Raw genomic sequence first — 11506 nt, 5'->3', positions numbered from 1 at the left:
CATCTGGCCTGTCTCGGGTTCAGACGCTTGGCTGACTCCAAGTAGGCCAGATTTTTATGGTCAGTAAACACGGTAATAGGGTGTCTGGCTCCCTCTAGCCAATGGCGCCATTCCTCAAAAGCCAACTTGATGGCCAACAATTCCCTATCTCCCACATCATAATTTCTCTCTGCGGAGGAGAGTTTCTTCGAGAAAAAGGCACATGGTTGCCATTTGGCAGGAGAGGAACCCTGAGACAAGACCACACCCACCCCTACCTCAGAAGCATCAACCTCAACTATGAAGGGTAACAAAATATCAGGTTGTACCAGGATGGGAGCGGAAGCAAAACTCTACTTGATATTAGAAAAGGCCTTACGCGCCTCTACCGACCCGGAAGAAAAATCTACCCCCTTTCTGGTCATATCAGTGAGTGGTTTAACAACAGAGGAATAATTCAAAATAAATTTCCTGTAATAATTGGCAAAGCCCAAAAAACGCATCAGCGCCTTCTGATTCTCAGGAAACTCCCACTCAAGCACAGCGCGGACCTTCTCGGGGTCCATGCGAAAACCAGAAGCGGAGAGAAGAAACCCCAGAAATTGAATTTCTGGAACCGCAAACACACATTTTTCCAGTTTCGCGTATAATTTATTCTCCCGCAGGATGAGCAAGACCTGACGTAAATGTTCCTTATGAGTCTTGAAATCAGGAGAAAAAAATCAAAATGTCATCCAAATACACTAATACAAATTTTACCATTAAATGATAAAAAATGCTGTTCACGAAATACTGAAAAACGGCTGGGGCATTCATCAAACCAAAAGGCATAACCAAATTCTCAAAATAGCCCTCAGGGGTATTGAAAGCCGTCTTCCATTCGTCTACTTCTCTGACCCTGACCAGGTTGTATGCCCCTCTTAGGTCTAATTTGGAAAAGACTTTAGCCCCAACAACCTGGTTAAACAGGTCCGGGATTAGAGGAAGCGGATAAGGGTCACGAATAGTGATACTGTTCAGCTCCCTGAAATCCAGACAAGGTCTTAAAGAACCATCTTTTTTCTTAACAAAGAAAAAAACAGCGGCAACAGGTGACTTCGAGGGTCGTATGTGTCCTTTTCTCAGACTCTCAGAGATATAAGCACGCATAGCGACCCTCTCAGGTTGGGAAAGATTGTATAAACGAGATTTAGGCAGCTTGGCGCCTGGGATGAGATTAATAGGGCAATCGTACTCCCTGTGCGGGGGCAAATCCTGAACTCCACTCGCAGAGAAGACATCCGAAAATTCAGAGAGGAAAGGTGGTACAGTCTTAGTAGAAACCTCAGAAACAGATGTCATGAGGCAATTCTCTCTGCAAAAGTCACTCCAACCATTTATTTGCCTCGCTTGCCAATCAATGGTGGGGTTATGTTTAGTGAGCCAGGGTAGCCCCAACACTAGAGGAGTAGGCAAACCGCTAAGGACGAAACATGACACATCCTCAACATGAGCATCACTCACAATTAAACGGATATTGTGAACTATGCCCTTTAATGATTTCTGAGAAAGTGGAGCGGAATCAATAGCAAAAACAGGAATATCCTTTCCCAAAGTGCATACCTGGAAACCATGAGTTATTGCAAATTGATTATCAATGAGATTGACAGCTGCTCCACTATCCACAAAAATCTCACAAAAAATGCTTTTGCTCTCTAGCGCCACCCTAGCAGGCAGGACAAAACGGGAACTACAAGCAAACGGAAAACCTTCAATTTCCGCCTCAACCCTGCCAATAGTAACAGACGGAACATTTTTAAAAGATTTTTTCCTTTTTGTTTCTTTATTACTCCCAGAAAACTGCCTGAATCTCCTAGAGGGACAAACATTTGCCAAATGATTTATACCTCCACAACAAAAACAAACCCTCCCATGCGGGCTGAATCTTCTATTGTCAGAGGCAATCAACCCCAGCTGCATGGGCTCCTGCTCAGAAGGGGCTGACAGCGACTGAGACCCCTGCGCACAGAAAGAGACCGCTGCACTGTCCCGGGACTGAGTATGACAGGAAGGAGAGATCTCTCCTCTCTCTCTAAGACGCCTGTCAATACGAACGGCCTGAGACATAGCAGAATCCAAGGAGGTAGGTCTCTCATGAAAGGCAAATGCATCTTTGAATCCCTCAGAAAGACCATGGCAAAATTGACTTCGGAGTGCAGCATCATTCCAACAAGTATCAGCTGCCCATCTCCGAAATTCTGAGCAGTATATCTCTGCGGATTGTTTACCCTGGCATAACAGACGTAGTCTAGACTCAGCCAGAGCAATACGATCCGGATCATCATATATCTGACCCAGGGCTAAAAAGAATTCATCCACTGAACGGAGGGGCCGTGCCCCCTCCGGCAGCGAAAAGGCCCAGGATTGAGCGTTACCCCTGAGCAGCGATATAATGATCCCCACCCTCCGTTCTTCATCACCAGAGGAATGGGGAAGAAGGCGAAAATGGAGTTTGCAAGCCTCTCTAAAACGCACAAAATACTCACTACCCCCGGAGAACGCATCCGGGAGCGAGATCTTAGGCTCAGAACAAACTCCATGAACGCAAGCTGAACCGGTCACTTGAAACTGAGAAAAAGTCTTACGGAGATCAGCTACCTCCAATGAAAGACCCTGGAAGCGCTCAGCCAAAAGTGAAACCGGATCCATGCTTGAGACGGTTTTGGCGGCTTATAATGTCACGGATGGTGTACAGGAAACAAGACAATGCAATACAATTAATGACTCACTGGATCCACAACTAAGGAACAAAAGGGAGACCCCTACATGAGTCCTGCCACTCTCCCTAATTGCTCAGCCTATGCGAACACCCCAAAGGTGGATGGGCGCATATCCACGTACCTCGGCTATCTAATACCTGAAGACCCTACAATAGTGAGGGGACACGACCACCGGCTCCCTACACAAGACACGGAGGGAGTCAGGGTCACCTGAAAATCCAGCAGACAGAAAATCACAAATAAAGGAACAGCACTTATCTTGCAGAGGACTGAGGAATAGAAACAGCATGCACACACACTCCAGGAAGTTGTATAAGCCGCAACCTAATGCATCATGGGGAGGAACTTAAAGGGAAGCAATCAGTCCAACTGCATGACAGCTGAGATAGACTAACGAGATGAGGAACTTAACCAAAACAAAGAAACTCAAGGGGGAGGATCTGGAAAGCTCCTGTCAGAGCTTTTCAACTGTCTGGTTGTGACAGGTGCTGAGACCATAGTCCGGCTCAGTAGCCAGAGGAACATTGGAGTCAGCAGGGGTTAACATCGCCTCTGTTAACCCTGAGGCCACGTTAGGAGTTAACTGGGGAGGGGAATTTGTACTTACCCCCTCCTCCTGTTGTCCTGGTGAGGGTAGTGGGGGATCTGGACAGGCTGTCTAGCATCCCGGTAGGTCAGGCGCAGAGACCACGGTCCCATCTGCGCCGTCTGGGCGATTGGTGTCTCCCCTTGTTATGGTAAGCTGCCGCTGGGGAGACAGGGTGCTTCGCTCCTCTCCCTGAAACACAGGCTGCCGCTGGGGAAGAAGGACGACACCTTCAGCTCCCTGGGGTACACACTGCCGCTGGGGGGGAAGGAGGACACCTTCAGCTCCCTGGGGTTCACACTGCCGCTGGGGGGGGGGAAGGACGACATCTTCGGCCCCCTGGGGTACACACTGCCGCTGGGGGGGAAGGACGACACCTTCGGCCCCCTGGGGTACACACTGCCGCTGGGGGGGAAGGACGACACCTTCGGCCCCCTGGGGTACACTCTGCCGCTGGGGAGGAAGGACGACACCTTCAGCTCCCTGGGGTACACACTGCCACTGGGGGGGAAGGAGGACACCTTCAGCTCCCTGGGGTTCACACTGCCGCTGGGGGGAAAGGACGACACCTTCGGCCCCCTGGGGTACACAATGCCGCTGGGGAGGAAGGAGGGCACCTTCAGCTCCCTGTAACACACACTGCCGCTGGGGAGGAAGGACGCCACCTTCAGCTCCCTGGGGTTCACACTGCCGCTGGGGGGGAAGGACGACACCTTCGGCCCCCTGGGGTACACACTGCTGCTGGGGGGGGGGAAGTACGACACCTTCAGCTCCCTGGGGTTCACACTGCCGCTGGGGGGGAAGGAAGACACCTTCGGCCCCCTGGGGTACACACTGCCGCTGGGGGGGAAGGATGACACCTTCGGCCCCCTGTAACTCACGTTTTTGCTGCGGAGCAGGGACGGAATACTTCGCTATCTCTGCCCGATATTCTGCTTCCTGCTGCAGATACTCCGCCAGTTCTCTCCTCACTTCCGGTACAAGTTCCTCTGTTAGGAGGGGCCCGTAGATAGCCAACCGCCTCTTCAGTATAGCGTCAAACCGTACGTTACTATACCAATATTCCAGTTTTGCTTGGTGTTCCCAGGATGCTGCTCCTCGCACTAGGGAAGCCATCCCACCGCTTGCCACCAATGTAACGGATCCCGTTCCCGTTAATGGACGCTTCCTAGCTTGCGCCGAGGACCACAAGCACCGCACTGGGCACCACAAGCACCACAGACTCCACAACCGCCGTAGCTTAACTGGAGCCGTGCTGTCTTCCTTCCACCCTGAATAAACCTCCAGCATTCAGGACCGTGTGGGAAAGATCTCTCCTCCAGGGAATATGCAGAGCATAGCAATCCCCAGCGTGATACAGCAATTCCCTCAAATAACGAGACAAGGCTGCGTTTTGAAGGGTTAGAAAAACATGAACTGAACTGAACTCTTTATTGAGGGCTACCCGCCCGTATTTATGCAGGTCCCCACAATGCATCATGGTTTCCTCCTCTCTGCCCTGGAGACACCCGAAGAGCAATTCAATTATCTCCCAGGACAAAGGGAAACCACCAATACACATGTGGGAACAATAGGAGAGGAGTCACCACCCAAATACACAAAATCCTCCCTTCTGTCTGGGATATAATTATGGATTAACATAACTATCACAGACAGTAAAAATACAGTTTTTAAACATACACTGTAACTTTAAAACCATACATTCCATCTCCATAAAAATTACATATTTAAACTCAGCATACATCACACATAAACACTTCCAAAAATCACACAAATCCCTCCAGCGGATCAAAAGTTTAGTGGAAGTCCTTTATGACCGACCGCAAGCACAATTTCCTGCCCAAAACAGTTCCATAGATTTGGGCTGTGCGGTCGGTCAATTTCATGCAGAAAAACGACTAAGTCCCATCTTTGAACGGGACTTAGTCTCTGGAGCTGAATGTTCAGTATGGAAGAAGGTAAGGGTCAGCGGCGTTCGTGTATCTGCGCATCCGATTCCAGCTCCACAGAATCCCCAGCATACACCGCTGACCGCGTTCGGTCCCACCAACAGTCCAGACATGCGGCACAGTTCTGTCACACTGTTCCTGAAGGGCAACATGTCCCGGGGCCATAGTCGTAGGGCAGGAGGCTAGCCATAAGTCCTCTACAATGCCCAGTGGCAAATGGCAGTTTGTCACAGTGTCCATACTAGTAATCATGTTCCTCATAGCCCCCCAGTAGTAGTAAAGCTCCCCATAATACCCTCTAGTAGTAATAATTCTCCCTATAAGGCCTCATGCACACGACCGTTTTTTTTTTAAGGGCCGCAAAAAAGGGGTCCGTAGGTCCGTGATCCGTGACCGTTTTTTCGTCCGTGGGTCTTCCTTGATTTTTGGAGGATCCACGGACATTTAAAAAAAGTCGTTTTGGTGTCCGCCTGGCCGTGCGGAGCCAAACGGATCCGTCCTGAATTACAATGCAAGTCAATGGGGACGGATCCGTTTGACGTTGACACAATATGGTGCAATTGCAAATGGATCCGTTCCCCATTGACTTTCAATGTAAAGTCAGGAGTCCCTTTTATACCATCGGATCGGAATTTTCTCCAATCCGATGGTATATTTTAACTTGAAGCGTCCCCATCACCATGGGAACGCCTCTATGTTAGAATATACCATCGGATTTGAGTTAGATCGGGAAACTCAGATCCGACAGTATATTCTAACACAGAGGCGTTCCCATGGTGATGGGGACGCTTCAGGTTAGAATATACTAAAAGAACTGTGTACATGACTGCCCCCTGCTGCCTGGCAGCACCCGATCTCTTACAGGGGGCTGTGATCCGCACAATTAACCCCTCAGGTGCTGCACCTGAGGGGTTAAATTGTGCGTATCATAGCCCCCTGTAAGAGATCATGTGCTGCCAGGCAGGAGGGGGCACACCCCCCTCCCTCCCCAGTTTTGAATTCGTTGGTGGCCAGTGTGCCCCCCCCCTCCCTCCCTTGTATTTAACACATTGGTGGCCAGTGCGGCCGGCCCCCCCTCCCTCCCCTGTAGTTAACACATTGGTGGCCAGTGCGGCCGGCCCCCCCTCCCTCCCCTGTAGTTAACACATTGGTGGCCAGTGCGGCAGGCCCCCCCTCCCTCCCCTGTAGTACTGTAGATTCATTGGTTGCCAGTGGGCCCCCCTCCCTCCCCCTCCTAATTAAAATCTCCCCCCCTATCATTGGTGGCAGCGGAGAGTACCGATCGGAGTCCCAGTTTAATCGCTGGGGCTCCGATCGGTAACCATGGCAACTGGTTGCCATGGTTACTTAGCAATTTTTAGAAGCATTATACTTACCTGCTAGCTGCGATGTCTGTGACCGGCCGGGCGCTCCTCCTACTGGTAAGTGAAAGGTCTGTGCGGCGCATTGCTTATAGCACAGACCTGTCACTTACTAGTAGGAGGAGCGCCCGGCCGGTCACAGACATCGCAGCTCGCAGGTAAGTATAATGCGTCTAAAAATTGCTAAGTAACCATGGCAACCAGGACTGCAGTAGCGTCCTGGTTGCCATGGTTACCGATCGGAGCCCCAGCGATTAAACTGGGACTCCGATCGGTACTCTCCGCTGCCACCAATGATAGGGGGGGAGATTTTAATTAGGAGGGGGAGGGAGGGGGGCCCACTGGCCACCAATGAATCAACAGTACTACAGGGGAGGGAGGGGGGCCGGCCGCACTGGCCACCAATGTGTTAACTACAGGGGAGGGAGGGGGGGCCGGCTGCACTGGCCACCAATGTGTTAACTACAGGGGAGGGAGGGGGGGCCGGCCGCACTGGCCACCAATGTGATAACTACAGGGGAGGGAGGGGGGGCCGGCTGCACTGGCCACCAATGTGTTAACTACAGGGAGGGAGGGGGGGCCGGCCGCACTGGCCACCAATGTGATAACTACAGAGGAGGGAGGGGGGGCCGGCCGTACTGGCCACCAATGAATTTAAAACTGGGGAGTGAGGGGGGTGTGCCCCCTCCTGCCTGGCAGCACATGATCTCTTACAGGGGCTATGATACGCACAATTAACCCCTCAGGTGCAGCACCTGAGGGGTTAATTGTGCAGATCACAGCCCCCTGTAAGAGATCGGGTGCTGCCAGGCAGCAGGGGGCAGTCATGTACACAGTTTAAAGTATATTCTAACTAGAAGCGTCCCCATCACTATGGGAACGCCTCTGTGTTAGAATATACTGTCGGATCTGTGTTTTCACGAAGTGAAAACTCTGCTCTGAAAAAGCTTTTATGCAGACGGATCAGCAGATCCGTCTGTGTGAAAGTAGCCTACGGCCACGGACCCCGGACGCGGATGCCAATCTTGGGTGCATCCGTGTTTTTTTTACGGACCCATTGACTTGGATGGGTCCGTGAACCGTTGTCCGTCAAAAAAATAGGACAGGTCCTATTTTTTTGACGGACAGGAAACACGGATCACGGATGCGGCTGCAAAACGGTGCATTTTCCGATTTTTCCACGGACCCATTGAAAGTCAATGGGTCGGCCAAAAAAAACGGAAAACGGCACAACGGCCACGGATGCACACAACGGTCGTGTGCATGAGGCCTAATATGACAGTACATGAAATACCCCGGCTTAGTGCCCGCAGTTAAGATAATGTCCCCATAATGTATGCCAGTATAAAATACCCCTATATAGTGCCCCAGTAAATGCCCTCATAGGGCTCCTCTCCCCCTTCCCTATAGTGTCCCCCATAATATGCCAGTAAAAAAATGCCCCTTCTTAGTGCCCCCAGCAGATGCCCCTATAGTGCTCCTCTCCCCCACAATGTGCCAGTAAAAAAATGCCCCTTCTTAGTGCCCCCAGCAGATGCCCCTATAGTGCTCCTCTCCCCCACATTGTGCCAGTAAAAAAATGCCCCTTCTTAGTGCCCCCAGCAGATGCCCCTATATTGCTCCTCTCCCCCACAATGTGCCAGTAAAAAAATTCCCCTTCTTTGTGCCACTATATGCCCCAATAGTGCTCCACTCCCCCATAGTGCCCCCAAATATTGCCCCATAGTGCCGCTCTCCCCTATAGTGCCTCCCATAATGTGCCAGTAAAAAATGCCCCCTTAGTGCCACCAAATTCCATAGTGCCCCCCATAATGTGCCAATAAAAAATGCCCCTTTAGAGCCCCCACTTCTCCATAGTGCCCCCAAATAATGCCCTATAGTGACACCAGATGCCCCATAGTGCCACTCTCCCCTATAGTGCCCCCCATAATGTGCCAATAATTAAAAAAAGCCGATTTAGAGCCCCCAGATACCCCCATAGTGCTCCTCTCCCCCATGGTGCCCCCCATAATGTGCCCATAAGAAATGCCCCCATAGTGCCAGTTCTCCCCCCCATAGTGCCAGCTCCCCCCCATAGTGCCAGCTCCCCCCCTTATAGTGCCAGCTCCCCCATTGTGCCAGCTCCCCCCCATAGTGCCAGCTCTCCCTTAGTGCCAGCTCCCCAATAGCCATATTGACAGCTCCCCCCGATAGTCATAGTGCCAGCTCCCCCATAGCCATAGTGACAGCTCCCCCCCATAGTGACAGCTCCCTCCGCAAAGAAAGAAAAAAAAAAACACTAATACTTACCTCCATCAGCAGCGATGCAGGCCTCTTCCGGCCTGTGTCCCTACTGTGTGCTCCCTGGCTCAGGCGGTGCGATGATAATGACGTCATCGCGCTGCCTGAGCCGGCCTCTGATAGGCTGCAGGCATTAGTGCCTGCGGCCTATCAGAAGAACAGGGGAGGGACACGCCTCTTCCTCCCCTGCCCCACAGCACAGCCATCTGTATCGCTGTCCTGAGGAAGGCGATACAGATGAATATGGAGATGAGCGCTTCCACAATGAAAGCGCTCATCTCCTACTGCCCGCCGCCACTGCTGCCCGCCGCAATTACATCCAGGGCCGCGCCGCCTGTGGTGGTCCGCGGTGCGGCCCTGAGGAATAAAAAATAAAATAAAAATGATTTGTTAAAGACGGCCCAGCGGCCGTTTCTTTAGGGCGGACTGGGGGGCAATTGCCTCCCTGCCCCCCGGCCCAGCCCGCCCCTGGCAGAGACTCAGAGGCACCTTAACTCAATGAGACCCAGAGGCACCAGGCCAGTGGAAACCCCCAAAATACTGACCCCATTTTGGAAACGACTCCCCTCAAGGAATTTATCAAGGTGTGTAGCAAACACTTTGACTCCACAGGCATTTTATATAATTTTCAAACACTTGGCTGTGAAAATGAAAAATGTTATTTCTTTCAAATAAAATTCTGCTTTAGCCTCAGATTTTCACAAGGGGTAATGTGAGAAAAATTACCTAACAATTTGTAATGCATTTTTCCTGAATATGTTTGTGTCCATCATGTGCCAGTGTAAATTGTAAGCCCCCTGGTTATATGTTATGTTGTGTTTCCTGGATTTTGAAATACCCTAGATACAGCCCTATTCTTTTGCCTGAATGTATAAGTTGGCTCAGGAGTAAAAGAACACCATGCTGACCCCTATTTTGTAAACTACATGACTCAAAGTATTTATTATGAGGTGGAGTGGGCATTCTGAATCCACAGGTATTATATTTAGCAGAAATGTATGTGTAGTGGACCATGAAAAAGAAAATTGCAAGTCAAAGGTATAGTATTTCAGCCCCAAATTTGTTGTGACCAGCTTGAGCCATCTGAGACTCACACTATGCCCCTAAACTATTAGGCAGATTCTATGAGGTATGCAAGTGCCTGAAATGTGGACATAAACTGCTGTTTAGACACACAATAGGGCTCAGAAGGAAAAGCTTTTGGCTTTTGCAGAGCAGATTTAGATTAATTGGTTTATGGATGCACATTGATTCCACACAGCCTCTGGGTATTAGTACAGCCATTTTCTGAGAGCCCTATGTTTTTTATTGTTTTCTTGATAGGGCTGTGTGAGGGCTAATTTATTTGTGAGGTGAGTTAGCATAATCATAGGCACTATTTTGGTGAACATATAATCATTTAATTATTGTTTATTTTGCTTTTTGAAAATAAAAAGTAGCAGAAATACCTCTGCTTTTTTCCAGTTTTTTTTTTATTACACTTTTAAAATATGGGATTCAATCTGATTTATAAAATAAGGTTGGCCCCTAAAGATCTATCAGATCATGCCTCATTGGTAGTGAAACTTAAAACATATGGATAAGTAAGTATCCTATTTTAGGATTAACCCTTTTTTGAGTAAGGAATAGCAATAAAGATATCGATATTAAAGGGAGTCTGTCACCAGCATTTCACTTTTTTAACCCTTCCCACAGCTCCCTAGCATGCTTACAGTTAATAAAAACGTTACCTCTGGCATCAATCCTGGACTTATAGAACCCTCAAAAACGATCTTTATAAGATATGCAAATGAGGGCTCGCAAGTGCCCAGGGGCGGCGTTACTCTTAGTTGCCCTGCTTGCTCAGCCTTCTCATTGCGTCCCCCCGCCCCTTCCTACCCTCTGACCGCCTTTGTACTAACTTGTTATGCTACTGATATCCCGCTCCGGCGCACTCTTTCCTTTGGCCGGCGCATGCGAACTGCGATGCCCATTCCAGGTAGCTGAATTTTGTGAAAAGGCAAGTTATGGAGGCAGAAGGAAATTATACAAATAATCCCTCAAATTAAAATAGGGAAATACTGTATGACAAGAAAGACAGGAACAACTTAGAATCATGAAGAAGAAACAGCTTAAAAGCCATACATCTATTAAGGGGAATAACTCAAGTAGGATTCTGAAATCACAGAGACAAAATAATTTGATTAGTTCTATAAAAGGAAGGGAGCACAAAGTATTTATAGATCTAATAGGTTTAAGAGAAGAGTTTTGTTGTTATAAATCTCTGTATACCTCTGAATTAAATTGTACTGAGGAGGAAGTAAGAGCAGAAGATCTCTTCCCCAATGCAGACTGAGGTGCAGGTTGCACAATTGGAGGCACCAATAAAATTGAAGGATTTGGATGGTGTGATTGCATCACTCCCTGAGTTGAAGGCCAGAGGAATATGGAATACCAGTGAAGTTATATCGTAATTATAAAGAGGTTGCCCCCCTAACCCAAATGTTAGGGGACTTTATCTGTATCAATGAGAGAGGCAATTATTATATCATTACTAACCAATCTCCTTATATAATTTAGACTATAAGGTATTGGCCAAAATCCTTGCAGAAA

The 11506-nt window shown here is 49.3% G+C and overlaps 1 long non-coding RNA gene across 1 annotated transcript in view; it reads right to left on the bottom strand.

The window, feature by feature from the left end:
- The window catches only part of LOC121008375, a 14592-nt gene extending 4494 nt beyond the window's left edge, over nucleotides 1-10098 (bottom strand). The window contains exon 1 of the long non-coding RNA XR_005780568.1: nucleotides 10089-10098. This is a non-coding gene — a long non-coding RNA (uncharacterized LOC121008375). The remainder of the gene's footprint in view (nucleotides 1-10088) is intronic.
- Between the last annotated feature and the right edge of the window lie 1408 nt (nucleotides 10099-11506).

Source organism: Bufo bufo, chromosome 7, assembly GCF_905171765.1.
Source record: "Bufo bufo chromosome 7, aBufBuf1.1, whole genome shotgun sequence".
Lineage (NCBI taxonomy): Eukaryota > Metazoa > Chordata > Amphibia > Anura > Bufonidae > Bufo > Bufo bufo.
Note: the sequence above shows the minus strand (reverse complement) of the source record. Positions and strands in the feature narration are given on the sequence as shown.